Source organism: Xenopus laevis, chromosome 5L, assembly GCF_017654675.1.
Source record: "Xenopus laevis strain J_2021 chromosome 5L, Xenopus_laevis_v10.1, whole genome shotgun sequence".
Taxonomy (NCBI): Eukaryota; Metazoa; Chordata; class Amphibia; order Anura; family Pipidae; genus Xenopus; species Xenopus laevis.
The window spans coordinates 86,081,165-86,101,278 of NC_054379.1; positions in this window are offsets into that span (position 1 = coordinate 86,081,165).

Sequence of the window (20,114 nt, forward strand, 5' to 3'; positions counted from 1 at the left end):
ATGTTTTATTTTGCCTAAACTTTCATATAAACAAAATATTTGCTTTTAGTGCCTTTTAAGAATATTTGAAATACAATTGTAATAATATCCTTTGGTGTAAAGGTAAGTGGTTATGATTAACATCTGAAAGAGAAAAAATGAAAGGGTTTTGTGTTTTTCTAAACAGATTTATTTTTTCTCAAATGAATTGAATTCAGCAAACCCAGTTTTTTCTTAGCATCAGGAACACCATCACTTATTTTGATCTTGATTTTATTTCCATTTCAAAAACAGTTTATCCTCTCTTTATTATTATTATTATATCAAACAATCTTCAGTGCTAATATTTGCACATCATTATTAGTCCATAAAATGCAGAAAGCTGGTGTGACCTGTTTCCAGGAAGGCTTTAGAGTCCAGCTTCTATGTGCTGTCTCATGAGAGTCAAGCAAATTGCAGTGCTGCTGGAGCTGGAACAGTCACTTTCCTTTGTAGCTTCATGCTGTGCAGGAGTGCATCATGGCCATGTAAACCCCTTGATGATCCCTCATGCTGTGAGCCTCCTATGCTCTGTGTCATGTGTCATGATGGCTTTCCCACAATGCTCTCTTTAGTTCAGTGTCAGAGAAAGAGAACAAATTATCTCCTGCCGTCACTACCAAACATGCTCCCTGCCATGCAAGGAGCAGGCTGAATTCTCTATCCGAAGTAAATCCACTCATCTAAAGTATGCTTTACATTTCATTTTCGTTTAAGATTACTTTCTCTGCTCAGACTCTCTGACCTACAATACACCCACTCATAGCTCTCATCTTACAAGTCTTTGCAACATAGGTAATGATGACTACATACAGTTGGGTAGCCATTTTTTCCTTAATCGTGTTTCTTGATGTTAAATGGATTCAGAACAAATTGCTGAATAGTAAGAGTTTTGAGCACATGAAATAGCTTATAAAAACAAATTACACCGAGTCCTTACCCCTGTCTCTCCTTCCTAGTTTCGCTCCTCCTCTCTGCTCCTCTTATCTCTTCTCCCCCTACTCTCTTCTCTTCTTCTTCTTCTTCTTCTTCTTCTTCTTCTTCTTCTTCTTCTTCTTCTTCTTCTTCTTCTTCTTCTTCTTCTTCTTCTTCTTCTTCTTCTTCTTCTTCTTCTTCTTCTTCTGTGCTATTAGACATTGTTCCAGAAGTTTTGAGTGTTCTGTTGAAACGCATAGACACAAACACATATGTTTGGAGCTGTTAATGATGTCTGATCTGTTGTTACCCCGTTAATATGCAAAAAATTACAATTTGATCCAAAAAGGGTGTTTTCCCTTATATCTAGGTAGTGGATAAATAAAATCAGGCAGTCCTTGAGTTGCATACACCTGACTTACATACAACTCACACAACAGACAGAGGCTATTACAGTAACATACTATGGGTTGCTTGACTTTTATTAGCATTTAGCTTTAATAAACCACCTGCCCCAAATCCCCTCTGGTGTGTGCTGTCTACTGCAGAGCACAGAAAGGTAAAAATAAATACTATATTAAGACAGACATCTGTCTAAGTTGCATTTAGTAAGTAAATAAATATGTTTCAACTTACATACAAATTCAACTTAAGAACAAACTTGTCCCTATTGTGTGCTTATTGTATATAGTTCAATAAGTTTTGGTAAAGTGTTACCTTCTATTGCTATAGGTATTTTCATTTATATTTATTGTGATTTGGTATTGTACTACAGCAGGGCTGTTTAACTAGAACACTAGGGGCCACATGTGCGGTGTTCAGTATGGAGACAGAAGATGGGGCAAATGTATTAGACCACAACTTTTTGGGTCAGGCTTTTTGAAGCTAAAATCCGAAAAGTCACAAAAAAGCACAATTTTTCTGGGATTTATTATGCGACAAAACTGCGACAATTCCGAATCCAAAAATACTCAAGCTAAAACCTGTCAAAGTCATGTAGAAGTCAATGGCTGATGTCCATTTTACAATTGGAAGATCTTCTAATCTAATTCATGGTTTTAAAGGTTTTTGGGTGTTTTTGATGCTGGCTTTTGTGCGACAATACGAAAAAGTAAGAGATTTTTCCCATTCATGCTTTTTCAGTTCGGATCTTTTAATAAATTTCATGACATTCATTTTAGAGAACGTGAGTTTAGTCATGGTTTCAAAAACCTCTAAAACCACTAAAATGAGGCCTCCACGTATCTGTAGTCCACATTAAGGCACAAGAATGTTAATTTTCATGCTTAATTTCATGCTTAATTCCTTTCAAAGATTTTGGGAGAGAGGTCTTCGTACTTTAACAGTATGTAATAGAATGGCTAATAGTGATGGGCTAATTTCTCCTGTTTCACTTAGACGAAAAATTATTGAATTTCCAGCGAAATCTGCGGAGCGGTGAAAAATGTGTGAAACTTGAAAATTGACACTGCGTCAATTCTGATGCCGGCTTTAATGTCAACAGGCGTCCAAATAGTATTGATGCGATTTTGACGCGAGTGACGCGCGTCCAAAATTTTTTGATACCGACGAATTTTTGCTGGAGATTCGCTAATCTATTCGCTGCCGGTTAAACGCGAATTTGCGCCAGCCAAATTTATTCACCTTTCACTAATGGCTAATTCTAAGCAGCTTTTCAATTGGTCTTTATTTTTCTTCACTATAGTTTTTTAATTTGGCTCCTCCTTCTGACGCTTTTCAGCTTTCAAATAATAGTCATTGACCCCATCTAGAAAACAAATGCTCTGTAAGGCTACAATGAATTGTTATTGCTACTTTTTATTACTTAATCTTTCTTGTCAGGGCCTCTCCTATTCATATCCAAGTCTCTTATTCAAATCAATCCATTGTTTCTGGGGTAATTTGGACCCTAGCAACCAGATCACTGAAAATGGATATGCTGCTGAATATAAAGCTAAATAACTTAAAAACTAAGAAGAAGTAAGAAAAAATGAAAATCAATTGCAAATTGCAAATATCACTCTCTACGTCATACTAAAGGTTAATTTAAAGGTGTTGCTATTATTGCCTTGTACGCAAGCCATACACTGGGTACTTTCTGCCAGATTCATACAGAATGGGTTTGTTGATATGAAGAACTTGACTGTCTTGTACTGGGATAAGACCTCAACCCAACTGAGCATCTATGGGATGAATGAAGATGCTTACAGTATGTGAGCCAAACTTGGTCTCCCAAAATAAGTGCCCAACATAGAGTATAAAGGCTATTTTAGCACCAGAGAAAACCAGTTTCATATCAATAGACTTGGATTTGAAATTAAATGTTGCACAGACAGATGTCCGCATAGTTTTGGCCATACAGTGTATCATCCATTTAAGAGAATAGTATATATTCTCTAGGGGATCTACAGTTTAAACCCCTGTTCCTATATTCTCAGTCCAGTCATTTAATGGAATCACCTGATGACAGATGCAAAGCTGCGTTCTCTGCTGCATAAACAGAATGGAGAGGCCATTCAGTATACAGTAGTTTGAAATAAAAAGAGACGTCTTATTGTTCCCAGGCTCTTACCATACTTGCTTTTCTCTTTGTTGCTTTGTTCTTTATTTGATCTTAGGCTTGATACTGCAAGTTTTTATCAACAAAATAAAATCAATCCTAAAGAAAAGCATTTTATTCTTAACACATCAAACAAAGATGTGAACAAGGGAGGAAAGGAAATTGAAGACTTGAGAACATATGCATCTAACAAACACCTTTGTCATATTATGTTCATGTGTATGACGGCTCAGCAAATTCATGACACTCCTTGAAAACACAGGGCAGGTGTAACTTATGCAGTGTCATTCCATTTTTTATGCTGATATGTTACACTGATATTTTGTTCAACTTAGATTTACCATGGTATTTAGTTTAGAACTGATATATAATACACATCCATTTTAGTTTACAATACCCACTGTCAATATATATCAATGAAATATATTAATGAAATACTGGCCTCTTAAGTGTGAATCAAATGATCATTTATACAGTATTTTACCTTCCCTGAGATAATATTAGAAGTGGATAACTAACCCATAGGGATCTTAGAAATATGTAAAGATTAAAAGACGGTAATTTTGACTGATAAAAATGTATTGACTCAAAAACTCCCCCCAAAAAGCAAGTACTGCTACCATGCAAATGCCTCTTCATTAGGGACATTAGGACAAGATTCAATCTCAAACCATTGCCCCAGGAGGCAAATATCTATTGCTCTCTGAGACTACAGTTTTATTGTTCTTTTTTATTACTTATCTTTCTCTTCTGGCCCTCTCATATGTATATTTCAGTCTCTTAAAACACTGCCTGGTTGCTAGGGTAAATTGGACTGTTGCACAGAAGCTAACGTGCATTAGTTCTTCAAAAAGGAAGTTATTGCGCTGATAGATTCCATTTACAAACAGGGGTATGAAGGAAGGTAAAAACCTGATTTTGGTGGCACTTCCCCAGTGTTTTCAAATACTTTTTATTGCTCTGATAAATTGCTTTCAATTACACATAAGTGTAAAGTACAGGGTGCATGGATGTAACGGGAGACCTGTAATTAACTCCTACCATTAAGAGGTGTAATTTCTAGGCATCCCTTTATATGTTATGTCTACACAATAAATCATTTGCTAATGCTGTTATTGATTGGAAAACTGCATGTTTGCAGGTGCCTAATATCACACTGGGATTTTGGAGAAAAGCAGTGTACTGTGGGAAAAGCCATAGCATTTTGCATCCAAATTTTACACTTTGTACATTTCACTGGTTTAGTAAATAAGTGCTGTGTATAGGGAAGTTACGGTTTTCTATATTTCTGTTCTCTTTAAATAGTATGATTCTATGTTATTAATAGGATTACTCACACTATGTATATTTATCAAAAAGTGAAGTTAGAGTTGCTAGAGTGAAATTCCGCCACTCTCCATTCATTTCTATGGGATTCTTAAAGGCGTATTTATCAAAGGGTGAACTTTCACTTTCACCCTTTGATAAATACACCTTTAAAAATTCCATAGAAATGAATGGAGAGTGGCGGAATTTCACTCTAGTGGACTGTGGTCTTCTCTAACTTCACTCTTTGATAAATATACCCCTATAAGCCATATAGTAGTTAAATATCAAGATGTATATTAATGGTACACAACAAAGCAGAGATACGAAAACTTGGTGCTCTGGTTTTTTTTATTGCTGGGGTCAGTGACCCCTTCCCCTTAACCAGACAGAATTCTCAGTTGCAGGCATGAAAGATCCAGAAAATCAGTAATTCAAAACTAATGATGACCAACCAAAAAGTTTTAGATTGAATTTCCCCTTTAATATATACATTAACAGTGAAATTTTACATTCCAGTTTTTTTGGCTTAATGTAAATATATTATAAAAATATTTAACTATGTTTAATTAATGTGAATCAATCACAGAATGAGTAATTGTAAATTAAATAAACCCTCTGAACACAGAATTTAAGGTATAAAATTGCTAATAAAAATTGCATGGAAAATTAATTTATAATTCAGAGTTGACAACACTCACAACCACTCTTTTAAACTTAGGGTGCTATCTCTTGTTAGATTTGCAGTGTAAATATGAATTCTCTTGCAGGATGGGATATTCAGGTATACCATATTTTGAACTTTTAAAGATGACAATAGTAGATTGCAGAATCTAGACATCTATGTATATAGATTGCTGTTGTTGTTGATAACCAGTTTATTGCAATTTAGCACCAGAAAGGAAAAGAGCTCAATCCTAGACATACGAAAGGGCAGAGCCATAGCTTGTAGCTTCTGCCATAGCCCCCACTGTTCTATACATAGGCCATCTGGCAGTGGTCCTCAATCATTTATCCTCCCAGCTAACAAACAACAAGTAAGAGTGACTCCCCACTGCCATGTAGCAAATGCTCACAGCTCATGAAAATGTCAACGTGGCCAAAAAATTATATTGATTGATTTCTTGTACACCTGTTAACTGTGCTCAGGTTATGTAAAAGTCTCTACTCTTTATAGACCATGTCACATCTGCTCCCACTGAAAATGTAAATTAATCCTAGTTACAGTGTCTCATTAGAGGGAAATAAAGGGCAGCCAGAGATCAATAGCAATGTCAGGAGTTTTATACATTTTAAAACAACATTTTTATAGTTCATTTGGAAAACCAAACTAATTCTTGTGTCATCTTCTTTTACTGATTTAACCAAACGAGAAAGGGAACCATATGTCAAAGCTTTATAAACTGAAGTGATGACCACAGAGTTTTTGTGATCCAAGAAAATTGAAGCAAATTTCAAAATGAAAAATAAACTGCCTCAATAATAAGGAAGATTAAATTGCAAATTATTATTGAACATTTTCTTTCAATGGGGATCTCTCCCCCAAAAGACAACGTAAAATTTCTCATTTTCAGATCTCTCCATCTGGTAAAATCTCAGTGCACCAGAGAACCAGTGCTAGGCTCCCTGGTTTCGGCTCTTGCTTCTGCCTAAAACAGCCGCCTTTCACTTCAGGAGGAGCCCAGGTCTTAATAAGAGAAGAGCCAAGCAAAGTCTTCTGGACGAGCAAAGGGCACGATCGTTTTACCAAGGAGATAAGATGGAAGGCAACACAGCTCAGAAGACAGGCTAAACGGTAAAGCGTGGTCAGGCAGGCTGGCCAGCACAAGCAGAGTTGAAGAATAGTCAGACAGGCCGGGTCGGTGCAGGCAGAGTTTAAGGAATGATCAGACAGGCTAGGAACAGGATTGGAGAGTGTACAATAGTCAACAGGCAGGCAAGGTTTGGATTAGAGAGTTCAGAATAGTCAGCAAGCAGGCAAGGTTCAATATCAGGAAGATCAAGCAGGATTCACGAAGAATAAACACCTAGGAAACTAACAAGTAGAACCTAACAAGGGGCAATGAGTTTACATTCAAAGCCCCTTTAAATACTTTTAATTTAGAGCCATTGCGTGATGATGTCATCACGCCGACGCGTAAAACCAGGAAGTGTCGTGCACGCCATAGGAGAGCTGGCGCTGGAAGGGGAAAGATGCACGTGGACGGCTTTCCCGTCGGAGGCCCGGCGGGCGTCCCCGCTGCCCACTAGACCACCAGGGTAAGCCACTAGACCACCAAGGTAACCTATCGTTACAACAAATTGAATTTTATTTTTAATTTTGAAATCTGACATGGGGCTAGACAAATTGTCACTTTCCCAGCTGCCCCCAGTAATTCGACTTGTGCTCTGATAAACGTCAGTCCCTCTTTACTGCTGTACAGCAAGTTGGAGTGATATCACCCCCTCCCTTTCCCCCCAGCAGCCAAACAACAGAACAAAGGGAAGGTAACCAGATAGTAGCTCCCTAACACAAGATAAAAGCTCCCTGATAGATCTATGAACAGCACTCAATATTAAAATCCAGGTCTGACTGCGAGACATTCAGTTACATTGAGTAGAAGAAACAACAGCCTGCCAGAGAGCAGTTCCATCCTAAATTGCTGGCTCTTTCTGAAAGCACATAGCCAGGCAAAATGACCTAAGATGGCTGCCAATATTTATTTATTTATTATTATTATTATTGCACACCAATATTCCAACTAAAAAAATGCACTTGCTGGTTCAGGAATGAAATTTTATATTGTCGAGTGAATTATTTGCAGTGTAAGGAGTGTAATTTAGAAATAAAATCTACATCATAAAAATCATGACAGAATCCCTTTAAGGAATGTGTCTCCAAATTAAGCTATTCTATATAATGAATACTATACCCATAACATTTTAAAGACAATTTCTTTTATTTTTTGGGTAGAGTATTAAACTTTTCATTCTGTTTCTCTCCAGCTTAGGTTGCTAGCTATTTGTTACTTTTCCAATGAGAAATCATAAAATACACAGTATGGAAAAGTATTACTACCTAAGGGAGAGTGTCTACTTTTAGATCCATGCTTTTAGATTTTCTCTATGGGAAGGCCAAGGAGACTAGAGTCAAAAGACTGAACTGAAAAGATGAAAAGTAAATAGCGTGCAAAAATGGGACAAATGCAACATAATGATTGAGTATATATTTTCCTTTTTTGCTTATATGATTTCATTATGGCATGTACCAAAACAGACACAAAGGGGCAGATTTATCATAGGTTGAGGTGAATTTTCAAATGAAAAAAATTCAAATTTCGAGCTATTTTTTGTGTACTTCAACTAGGGAATAGTCCAAATTCGAAAAAAATGTGAAAATTTGAATATCAAAATTTATCATGCACTGTTTCTTTAAAAATGCGACTTAGACCATTTACCATCTAAAACGTCCCGAATTGCTGTTTTAGCCTATGGGGGACCTCCTAGAACATATTTGGAGTCAATTGGTGGAAAAACTTGAAATTGAATTCGATTGAATGCGATATTCCTTCGATTCATACGATTCAAATTCGGGTGAATACGGACCTATTAGATCGAAAACTGACCTATTCGTCCCAAAAAACCTTTGACTTAATTTCGGGTGGTCGTTTTGAATTCGAATTTCGAAATTTTTTAAATTCGATATTCGACCCTTGATGAATATGCCTCAAAGTATAGAGATAATGTCTTGTTACACTTTACTACATTTCTTCCATAATATTTAAAATGACATTTTTTACAACCCATATTACAGTTGTCACAGCCATTACTTTGGAAGGGCAATGTACAGGGTTGGAGGAAAAGGACTATACTGCATGAATGACTGCACTCATATTTATTATAGTTATTATTTAAGGAGCTTATTCTATCATGGGAATGAATGATATAATTTAGTAGCCCAATATACATACTGCTCTGCAGCATCTATGTATGACTGCCAGTTCTCAGTGATCCCCATCCAGAGAATCAGTAGGTTAATAGCAAAAGTGTAATATAAGATAATATATATTGTATATTTAATAATATAAGATACGATTTAAACCCACCTGATTGTATCTTGAAAAATGATATGTTTTTTATTATATTGTTCCTTATATTTTGTCACAGTTCTGTATTTATTTACTCTTGGAAGATGTGTGTTTAGAAATGAGGTGATGCAGATGATATAATTGTTGGTTACATGTGACCTTCTTCTATTGAATGACTTAATGATAGCTTTCACATTTTAATACAATTCAGCTCTGATTAGCATGAGTGCTGTTGAGGAGATATGACATAGCTTGAGTTTCATTTCGAATGGGCTTTGTTATTTCACAAAAAAGAGTGGATCAGCTTGTAAACAATATGTAGCAATATGTGGTTTACTAACATTTAACATTTCTACAAGCCCCAATTATGCATGAAAGACATAGGGGGCCCACAAATAATAAAGCTGATATGACAAAAGGTGGAGAAATAAAGGAAGTAATGTTCAAACACTAGCAAAATTATACTTAAATGATTGTACAGTGAATGGCACCATGGGTCTGGCATTATTAGTGGCTTTAACTAAAAAAAACATGCAGTGGACTTCATTTATGAAGAAGTGTGAAACTTGTGGTCACTGCAAAATCTTGGGCATACCACTAGCCACAATGTTTGCTCTACAAATTATGTGTAAAGTGAGCTCCACAAGTAAGTGGTAAGCAAATGACCTAAATGCCTTCTTCTAAAGCAGTGCTGTCCAAGTTCTGTGTAACGAGGGCCAAAATTTTACAGGCCTATGTTGAGGAGGGCCGATAATGGAAATCAGTGTTGGCCACTCCCCCTTTTAAACCACACCCACTTTAAACCACACCCATATTACCACAAGAACTTTTAAGATCGTATCCACATTAACGGTGGTAGCACACCAAAAAACCAAATGGTTGGTGCTCACTGCAGGGAAATCCCTCATCACTCATATGTGAAAAATTGAAGTCATGTTAAAAACACACCCTTAAATCCATATGCCTCATCCTCCCCTGTGGATAATACAACAACCCCCCAACACATGATTAAACACCTTTCCAAATAACAAACCCCTTACAGGCTTACATCCCACAGGTAGGGTAGGGCAAGCAGCACTGGGCAAGCAGAGAATGGCACACACAGGGAGGCAGGGCCAAGGTATTTTTGCACCCTAGGCAAAGGCTTCAATCAGTGCCCCCCACCCAGTTCTGCATTACCATTTCCCACCTTACCAGTCATATAGCCCCCTGTACCTGTGCCAGCACCAATCATATTGCCTCCATTTGTACCTATACCAATGGCAGGCAATCTCTCAGATTGCCCCCAGGCCCAAATCTGTACCTGTGCCAGCATAAGACAAAACATCCATCATATTTTTACCCCCAATCTGTACCTATGCCAGCGGCAACCAAAAGAATACATTATTTTGCCCCAATTTGCATCTGTTCAAGCAGTAGCCAATAATCCATGATATTGCCCTCAAACATCTGTGTACCTGTGCCAGCAGCCACTATATTGCCCCATGTACCTGAGCCAGCAGCAGCCAATCCCTTATATTGCCCCCAATCTGTACCTGTGCCAGCATCAGCCAAAAAATACACACTATTGCCTCCATATATGTACTTGTGCCAGCAGCAGCCAAATATCCATCATATCATCTGTTTACCTGTGCAAGTAGCAGCCAAGATTATTGCCCACAAATATGTACCTGTGCCAGCAGCTGCCAAAAGGGAGCTGGGGAGTGATTCAACAGGGGGTTTATAAAGTTGAAAAACTATTAAAGGCCAAGCAAATCAGGGTTTAAAAAAGAAAGAAAGGAAATTCCCCTTAAAAGTGTGCCCCCCCATGATTGCGCACTAGGTGGGCGCCTACTCTGCCTGCCCCTAGTTCCAGCCCTGCAGGGAGGAAAGGCAGAACAGAGCAGGAGACAAGTAAAGCTATCATTCTAATATGAACTACATACAGTGACACAGTGCTGGATGGACACTGTTATTACACTGTTAAGAAATCATACCAGTCAATCTCTTTGCTTCATAGAAATGCACAGTTTAACTAAGCCAATCACAATGAAACCAAAAAAGCGTAGAGGCTGACGAATCCTTGGACTGTGATGCCCGCTGCCAATAATACGCCTCTGAGCTGAAAGCAAATAGAGGCCAAAATATCCTGTCAGCAATAGCTACAGATCTCTTTCCTGTCAGCAAAGAATCATGGGTAAAAAAAAAACAAGTACTATGGGATATTTCCTGCCCCTTCAGAATTTTCTGGCGAAAAAATATTTGTACACCACTACATAGGTGGTGGTAAAATTTTGCGAATATTCTTGCATAAATTTTGTCTTTTGCACATTTTGCTGTTTATTAAACCAGACGTTAATGTGTAGGTAGCGTTATTTTCAGCAAATGCGATAACTGGCGAAAACATACTTTTGCGCTAGAAAATTCGCAAATTTAAATTTACCGCAGTTTAGTGAACTGGTGAAAACATATTTGGTGACAAATTTGTCTATATTTTGTGCGAATATTTTTATTGCGCTTTAGTAAACGGACCCCTGTACCTCCTACAAGGTTCCTACAAGGTTCTCCAGACCTTCCATGACCCCAACTCCAATGGAACTGATTTGATCTCATTTAGTATGCATATCTGGTATGGAAATAGGTTTTATTGCATTTAAGATTCAATTGTGACATGGCTTGAACCACTAACAGGAATAGAAGGTAACTTTTATTGATATACTAGGATGCATACTATATACTATGTTCTGGGACTTAGGTGGTCAGAGTTCCACATTTGACCAATCACTCCACAAAGATTTATTTATTTTAGTTGCCACTGATACCAAGTTAAGTGATTCAGTACACTTGGTACTTGGTACTTAGATGGTAAGGTAAGAGTTTTCATGTTAATTTTTTAATTTCCACACCCAGGTGCCAGGTGTTAGGGTTCTGGAGTAATGTCAATATACTGTATAACCCCTAGGGCTAAATATCTTAACATCTCTAGCTTGTTTGTTAGCACATTCCTCCCTCTACTCTACAAGGATAGAGTAGGGGGTCCCTAAGGATCCCAGCACTTATTTATCCCTACAGCCTACCTCATTATATATTTGATAGTAAAAGAAGAAATTAAGGTATGGTCCATTGCAGGGTGTTACTAGCATCTGCAATTTAAGTTCCTGTTTTTATGATCAACTTACGAGCATGGGATGGCGATATTTAGGGTTAAAAGCAATTAATACATTTGTTTACATTGGTTGCTTTTACATGTAAAATGGGGCTGTTTCATTTGGCAGCTGCCCAAAGGAAAGTATACCAGAAAAAAGACTTTGGCAACAATGAAATAATTGTTTTGAAGTAATGTGTCAATATAGGATTTGCAAAATGTGGAATCAAAAGGTTACATATTTACTTACTTGAATTTAGGTTAAAAAAGACAACAGTGTAACACGTACAATGCTCAGTGGCCTTGTTGAAGTATCACTCTTTTCCCATGAGAGAAAATATGTTGTTCTGACTACAAACCAAAAAGGGCTGTGAAAAAATTGCTTGAGAGATAACAAAAGCTGTTTAGATGTGCCTACTTTACAAAAAGAATATATTGCAGCAGTGAATCATAGCAAAGAATATCAATGCACTAAATGCTATGATTTTTGGTCAGGAGGTTCGCCTCTTCTATCTATCTATCTATCTATCTATCTATCTATCTATCTATCTATCTATCTATCTATCTATCTATCTATCATCTATATCTATCTATATCGATATCTATCTATCTATATATATATATTGGGCAGTTCTAAGCATTATTGGTTTCATCACTTGGCATAGTGAAAAAAGATTTCTCCTGCTTTATAGTAAAATTTAAATGGCAGATGAAGGGTAACGGTAACGTGAAGCAGAAAATCTTGAGCTATAATTTGTGATTAATGTATTACAGGAAGCATGACAAATTCAAGTCTAGAGAGAAATTAGATTAATAACATTTATTACTTTTGTTGAGCTTTACGGTCAAAGTTGTTATGGATACAGCTTGTAAGTGCAATGACTGCAAAAATAGTTTGAAAACAAGTGTAATAAAATGCCATATCTGAGAATGTAAATCAATTAAAAGTTATAAATGTATACATGTACACACAGACTTGAAAAGTGCTACTGATCCTGTAAAAAATGCCTGCCTTTTTAAAGAAAAGTAAACACATAGAGCTCAACAGGATTTTGTTTTAAAAAATATAGGAGTGAATTTATGAAGTTTCAGTTGCAGATTTCTTAATTATTTTGCATGCTACTTCAAATAGAAAAAATGAAAAGCTCTTCCGTAGACGGCCTTGTGTTTAAACTGGTAGTTCTTTAGGCTGTGGTTTGGTGTCTTCCAAATCTGAGATTGGATAGCCACTCTTAACAAATCTTATTTTACATCATTAATTGTGACTCACTTGGTTACAAAAACACAACCCTAAAGGGGATTGGGTTGCTGATAAGATTTGTCATTGGGGGGTAGACTGTGGGAATTCTAAGCTAAAACAGGTTCATGTTCTAGCTGCCATATCCGTAAAAGGCTTGCCTTTGTGTTACTCTTTTTGAGATTTTTTTTTCTAAAAAAGCTGCCGAAACTTCCTCTGTACAGGCCTTATGACTGTGCTATTGATTATATTCCTGGTTCCTTTCCCCCTAGGGGTAGGATATACCCTCTTTCTCCACCTGAATCAAAGGCCATGGAGAAGTATATTTAGGAAAATCTGGAGAGAGGGTTTTTAAGGCTTTCCTCGTCTCCAGCGGGTGCTCTCTTCTTTTTTGTAGAGAAGAAAGACGGTGGCTTAAGGCTATGTAATAAGACTTGAATAAGATCATAGTTAAGATTTGTTACCCCCTTCTCTTGATTTCTGAACTGTTTGATATAGTTAAGGGCACCACAATCTTTTCTAGGCTTGGTTTCAAAGGAGCATATTGTTTCATTTGAATCATGGGATGGGCATTATGAGTATTTAGTAATGTTCTTTGGTTTATGAACTGCCCCAGCCATCTTACAAAAATTCATAAACAATATCTTCTTTGACATTCTAGGTCACTATGTTGTGGTATACCTGAATGATTTTTTGATTTTTTCTTCAATTTAACTGATCCTCGTGTCCATGTTCAGGAGGTGTTGAATAGGTTAAGGCAAAATCAGATTTTTGCCAGGATTTCAAAACATGTTTTTGAGGTACCCTATATTCACTTTCAGGGGTATATCATTTAGAAAAAAGGCTTAGAGATGGAGCAAGCCAAGGTTCAGGTCATTTTAGATTTGGCATACCCCCTTTCCTTGTGAGCAATTCAGAGATTTTTATGGTTTATCAACCATTACAGGAAATTTATTAAGAACTTTTCCATACTGGTGGCAGATCCAAGCATATGGTTGAGGCTGTGAATGCATTTAAACAATTGAAGGAAGCATTCCATTTTGCTCTGATACTCCAGCATCCAGATTTTACTCTACCTTTCTTAGTAGTGGTGGATGCTTCTGAGAATGGCGCAGGTGCGGTTTTATCACAGCAACACACTGTTACCAGTAAAATTCGCCCCTGTGCTTTCTTTTCAAGGAGGTTTTCTCCTACAGAGATCAGTTATGACACTGGTAACAGAGAATTCCTAGCCATTAATTTCTCATTTGAGGAGTGGAGACATCTTTTGGAGGGACCTAAACATGTGGTTACTGTGTTCATCAATCATAAAAATCTGTTATATATCAAATCTGCTTAAATCATAGACAGGCCAGGTGGGCATTGGCCGCAGTAAAACCTGTCAGGATGTTGGTAATTATATTGATTTGTGCCCAGTTTGTCAACGCTCAAAACCTTCCAGGTCTATACCTCAGGGGTTAGTACAGTTGCTTCCTATTCCAAAAAGGCCATAGATTCACATTTCAATGGATTTCATTGTGGAATACTGTTATTAAGGTGGCAGTGGATCGATTTAGTAAAATGCATCATTTTATTCCCCTTTTTATTCCCCTTCCCATCCTCCCCTCTAAGTCTCTAGCTGAAATATTCCTATTCTGTAAAAGTTTCATGGTGCTCCATTGAACATTGTTTCAGATAGGGGGGTTCAGTTTGTTTCAAAGATCTGGCGGTTCTTTTGTTCACTTATGGGCACTTATCTGTCTTTTTCCTCTGTGTATCACCCACAAGCTAACAGCTAGATGGAAAGGACAAATCAATCATTGGAGCAATACCTCAGGTGTTACGTCTCCAGTAATCAATCACAATGGGCAGATTTTTTTTCTGGTCATTCCTCAGATGTTTCTGCTGTCAACTCTTGGTGGATTACTTTTCTAAGATTAAGCAGAAGGTTTAAAATTTTCTTCTGCAGTAGCTGCCTTTGATTGCAAAGTGTCACCCGAGTATCAGGTTGGTGAGAGGGTCTTGTTATCTTTTAAGAATATTCATTTGAAAGACCCTTCCGCCAAGCCAGGACCCAAATTCATTGCTCCTTTTTCCGTATCTGAAATCCCAGCACTGTCCATTTAGAAATTCCTCCTGAACTCAAAAATGTTAATTCTTTTCACATCTCTTTGTTAAAGGAAAACTATACCCCCAAAATGAACACTTAAGCAACAGATAGTTCATATCATATTAAGTGGCATATTAAAGAATCTTACCAAACTGGAATATATATTTAAGTAAATATTGCCCTTATACATCTCTTGCCTTGAGCCACCATTTTGTGATGGTCTCTGTGCTGTCTCAGAGATCACCTGACCAGAAATACTACAACTCTAACTGTAACAGGAAGAAGTGTGGAAGCAAAAGACACAACTCTGTCTGTTAATTGGCTCATGTGACCTAACATGTATGGTTTGTTGGTATGTTTGTGAGTACAGTGAATCCTACGATCCCTTATTTTTTAAAATTGCAATTTTCTATTTATGATTACCCAATGGCACATACTACTAGAAAAGTATATTATTATGAAAATGGTTTATTTACATGAAGCAGGATTTTACATATGAGCTGTTTTATGCAATATCTTTTTATAGAGACCTACATTGTTTGGGGGGTATAGTTTTCCTTTAAAGCCTGCCAGGGCTGCCAGCATTCTCCTCCTCCTGAATATTGTGTACAGAGGTTAGTGGATTTTTGCCTTTGCAGAGGTAAATTACAATACATCGAGTACATCTGGTATGCTGGAAAGGTTATGGTCCTGAGAGATCTTGGATTCATGCTGATGTTCTGGCTGATTGGCTTATACGGCAATTTAATTTTTAATTTCCTGATAAGTCTAGGGGTCTGATGGCCCTGGTTCTCTCATTTTAAGACCTGGCGGAATCCGACTAGTGAAAAGCTCCTCTGGAAGCAAAAGGCTGCTGTTATAGGTAGAAACGTGAGCCAAGACCGGATCCTTGGCATTTGTTCTGGGATACAAATCGTGACACTTTCCAAAACAATCAGGCCTAGATTTAGTATTATGAATCGAAACAGACCTAGATTTAGTATTATGAATCAATGTGTTAATTCCTGCTACTTGCTTTGATTAGCCAAACACCTTCTTGTTTTTTAGGCCTTATATTCTTTTCTCTATTTTAACCATTTGGTCTCATTGAACTAAACTGCCCATTTTACTGATAACCCCACCCAACCTCAAACTACAGATGCAAAATGAAAAACCTGCTATTAAAAATGGGACAAAGGCTAGTCTAGTGCGACGAGGAGACATAAAATATATGTTAGCATACCACCTTCCATACATCTTAATTTAGTTATTAGATGCACTCGCCCATTCAGTATTCCTCACATGCTGTCTAAACCCCTAATGATATCTCAAGGAATGTTATATGCAATTAATTGAGAGATAATCCTACCAGGGGTTCAGGATATCCTCACTAGATGAGTTATTATAGAAGATCTGCCACTATTAATTCATTCTCATACTCCCATATGGGTATGACTCTTTTTGGGAGTCTCTGGTGAACACAGTTTAAAATCCTAGCCATGCGGGCTGCATAGAAAAAAACAGCTGTACTGTGAAAATAATTTCAAATGGATCTTTTTCAAGAAGTGATCCAACAACCACATTGTGATAAATAAGTAGAATACAGGTATGGGACCTGTTATCCAGAATGCTTGGGACCTGGGGGTTTCCGGATAACGGATCTTTCCGTAATTTGGGTCTTCATGCCTTAAGTCTATTAGAAATTCATTTAAACATTTAATAAACCCAATAGGCTGGTTTTGCTTCCAATAAGGATTAATTGTATCTTAGTTGGGATCAAGTACAAGCTACTGTTTTATTATTACAGAGAAAAAGGAAATCATTTTTAAAAATTTGGATTATTTGGATAAAAAGGAGTCTATGGGAGACAGCCATTCCGTAATTTGGAGCTTTCTGGATATCGGGTTTCCAGATAAGGGATCCTATACCTGTATTAGAACAAAAAGCAATACATTTTTGTCTACAGCAATGCTAAGGGTAAACTTACATTTAGGGGCAGATTCACTAAGGGTCGATTTTCGAAGTAAAAAATACTTCGAAATTCGACCCTCGAATTGAAATCCTTCGACTTCGAATATCGAAGTCGAAGGATTTAGCGCTAAACGTTCGTTCGATCGATCGAAGGATTTTTCGTTCGATCGAACGATTAAATCCTTCGAATCGAACGATTCGAAGGATTTTAATCGTTCGATCGAAGGAAAATCCTTCGATCAAAAAAAGGTTAGCAAACCTATGGGGACCTTCCCCATAGGCTAACATTGACTTCGGTAGGTTTTATCTGCCGAAGTAGGGGGTCGAAGTTTTTTTTAAAGGGAAAGTACTTCGACTATCGAATGGTCGAATAGTCGAACGATTTTTCGTTCGATTCGTTCGATTTCGTTCGTATTCGAACAAATTTAACCAATTCGATGGTCGAAGTACCCAAAAAATACTTCGAAATTCGAATTTTTTTCATTCGAATCCTTCACTCTAGCTTAGTGAATGGGCCCCTTAGTGTGTATTTCTATATTATTACAGAAAGACATATTTTTTGTAGTGGGTATTCCTGCAGCCCAAAACATAGAGTAGGCATACTGGCTTCTTATTTTATCCTACCACAGAAATTTGTTTTCCTACTGCCTTTGCTGTGCAACAGTTGATTATCTCCCTTTAGCCCATAGTAATTCTTAAGAAACATAAAATATTGTTTTAACAGTCCCATTGGTATTTTTTATTCAGAAAACAAAATATGCACTCACTTGAGACCTTTGGATTTCCCATTGTAGAGCAGTCACACAGTTTGGGAGCTTATATATTACCATGTGTACCACACCAGTATAGACACACAATTATATAACGATGAAATATGGCAAACAGGGGAAACTATCATGATTATACCAAACAAATAAATAAAATGGTAATTGCCTCTAGACCAAGATAAAACACTCAGTTTCCTAATTCAGACAGCAACACCTAGTCCGATTGCCATTTTAGAGTCAGGAAGGAACTTGATGGATGTATGTCTTTTTTCAACCTTACTTACTATGTTATTATGTTATTATGTTATCTTCCATTGGGGCATATTTATCAAGATGTGAGTAGAAGATTTTAAACAAAGTTCTATGATGTATCAGAAAAAAAACGTATGTAGGTTTATCATCTTAGTACTTTATTTCAGTAGTCTACCCTGCCAGGGTCTGTTAAGAAATGGAGATGCAATAAATACTTAAATGTGCTGTACATTATAACTTGTGAATTATTTGTATGACTAATTTTTAATATAGTAAGTTTTGATTTTATTTTAGATATGTTAGATAAATCTCTAGAACTATTACAAATTGTAGTAATGTGGAATCTCAAAGGAAATCTTCACCTCGTGGTATGACATTTCTTACACTTTTACATAGCAAAAATATACAAATATAGACTTTACAGCTTATAGAAACAGTGTTATATATTCTTTACACCTTGAGGTACCATCTTTCTGTACTTTAGAGCACCATGGCTAATCATGGGTTGAGAGGTAAGGATGAAGAATTGTTTATTACAATATTTTGCTTTGGGAATGTCACTGGCAGTTTTCATGGCATTTGGGGTCCTAATGCCAATATTAGAAATCAAGAACTTGTGTCTTTTTGTTAATCTACTAGCATCTGAGTATTATGAGGGTTATTTATTAACATTTGTGTTTTTTCCATGTTTCATTCATTTTTTTGCACTAAAAATCTTGATTTTTAATTAATGGTTTAAAAACTTTTTCAGTATTTATTAAGCAAAAAAAGTTAAACTTGAATATAAAACTTCAGCATCTGAAAACTTGTGAGGATATGCACTTTAGAAGTCAATGATTTGGCACCCTAAATCCAGAACCAGTGCTAGGCTCCCTAGTCTCGGCTCTTGCTTCTGCCTTTAACAGACGCCTTTCACCTCTGGAGGAGCCCTCAGCTAATTGGATGCCTCCAGGTCTTACTAAGAGAGGAGCAAAACGAAAGGTTCTAGACTAGCAAAGGGACACAATAATTTCACCAAGGATACTAGATGGAAGATAACACAGCTTGGAAGACAGGCCAGACAACACAACAGGGACAGGCAGGCAGGGCCAGCACAAGCAGAGTTCGGAATAATCAGACAGGCCGGGATCAGGATTGGAGAGTGAAGAATAGTCCGCAGGCAGGCAAGGATCAGATCAGAGAGTACAGAATAGTCAGCAAGCAGGCATGGGTCAGATTGGAGAATTCAGAATAGTCAGCAGGCAGGCAAGGGTCAATAACAGGGAAATCAAGCAGGATTCACGTAGAATACACACCCAGAGACTAGCTAATAGAACCTAACAATGGGCAATGTATTGTATACAAAAGCCCCTTTAAATACTTTATAATTTCGTGCCATGCACGATGACGTAATCCCGCATGCACCATAGGAGAAACCGGTGCTGAAGGAGCAACAGCCACACGGCGGGCTTCCCCGCCGGCCACTAGACCACCAGGGTAAGCGGATATTGTTACAAATGGGAGCTGCTCTAGGCAAAATGTAAACTATTTAAGTGGGTTTGAGTTTTTTTAGCTTGTCAACCCATTACAATTATGGAATAAAATACAAATCCGAATGTAACATTCATTTTTTTTTAAATTGTGACCTTAGTCAAAGTAGAAAAAAACCCTCAAAAACGACACAAATTCTGGATTTTGATAAATATGCCTCTAAGTATTTTAACTGAATTACAGCTCTGTGATTAATCTGGTTTTTAACAGGAAATGTGTAATAACAGGAATGTGTAATACTATTTTATGAGAATTGTATTAATGCACAATACACATACTGTATAAATACAAAATTCCTTA